Source organism: Trachymyrmex septentrionalis, unplaced genomic scaffold (assembly GCF_001594115.1).
Source record: "Trachymyrmex septentrionalis isolate Tsep2-gDNA-1 unplaced genomic scaffold, Tsep1.0 scaffold129, whole genome shotgun sequence".
NCBI lineage: Eukaryota > Metazoa > Arthropoda > Insecta > Hymenoptera > Formicidae > Trachymyrmex > Trachymyrmex septentrionalis.
The window spans coordinates 1,637,505-1,639,156 of NW_017304428.1; positions in this window are offsets into that span (position 1 = coordinate 1,637,505).

The window sequence follows — 1,652 nt, forward strand, 5'->3', positions numbered from 1 at the left end:
AAGAAATGTTTCCTCAAAGATAGTTTTACGGAATTAAATGTGAAAAACGTACCGACGCTGTTAGTAGATCGAATGCATATTAATTAGAGAGTACTCTTTGATGTAGTGCCGTATACGACACTATTGCGCTTGAAAGTTACAATGGGCTTTCGTTCAAAGTTTAGCTATCGCGCTATGTCAGATAGAGGTCGGTAGACAAGTATTAATCGAAAAAATCTCGTAATTTTGTTATTGTTGAATAAAGAGGTTGAACATCATGATGTATAAATCATGGAATTAAGAGAAACGTTTAAAAATTCGTGTTCCAAAAATTTATTTTACATTTCTTAAATTATAAATATATTGAAAATGTATTTTATAGAAAGAATGTGCTAGTTGGAGTATTTAAAATTTGTTGAAAATTTTTTAACTTTTTAAGTGTATAATAACATTATTATCTATGTTTTAACTTTGTTTAGCGCACGAATTTAATAAAATTCTTTTTTATTGAAATTAAATTAAAATAATTAAATTGAAGTATAAAGCTTATATAAGATCAAATCAGTTACATTCACACAAAATACAGTTTTGTATTTTTAATCAATTATAGTGTTAATCAATTATAAACAATAGTTAATCAATTATAGACAAATATCTAAATACGATGCGTCTGATGGAAAAGATGTCTGATAATTCTTATATTTTAAATTATTATATTGAGAAGTATTAAGATATTATGTACGAGTATATTACATATAAATACATAATAATGAATTTTTAAAGTACGTATATTTGAATATAAGTGATACAAACATTTTCAAATGATTATTATTTTATCTATTTGCTCTATACATCAATATTCTCTAAGTGATCATGAAATCGATCAGTTTCTTATACAAAGCCTGTGTACGTGTTAGCTCTCTTGGAATCTATGAGAAACTGTTCTTTAAGGATAAGGTGAGATGCCTTGCAAGACATAAACTTGCCTGTTCAATTTATCCCTAATGGATCCTACCGCTGTTCTGCACGCTTAAACTGGCAGGTTCTATGTAACGGAAGTTTGAAGAAACTTATCCCCTAGGGATTGTTCAGTATCTGTTGTAGGTGTTTGCAATAAATAATTTAATACAATCTGCATTTAATCTATATTTTTTCAAGTCACTTTTTAGATTTCAAGATATTAAATTAAACTTTACGGTATCGAAAATATGATATTACATTGATAAATTTGTGTAGCTTGTGAATAGAATGACGTTTGCAGCTCACGAAGAAAGTAAATCTATCATGTTTAAAGATATAAAAGACTTCTTTTTAATTATATAATGTTTATTTATATTTCAAGGTATGAATACATATATTTATTCCTAAAAAATATTTATATTCTAAAATTTGTAGACAATCTAAATAATATTAATAGATATCATAAAGGAATAATTAAGCACACAAATTTAAGTTTTATTTTATATTATTTATATTATTTAGCGTACCGCTTTATATCTACTATTATTTTATTACTTTTGATTTAATATTTCTATGTATAGGCTAATAATAACCATCTTGATTGTATAATAATTATTTACATGTAATTTTGCATGTAATATAAATATATATATATACACATAACCTAAATAAATATATATATATCTAAATACATAATAACAATCTCTCTGTAA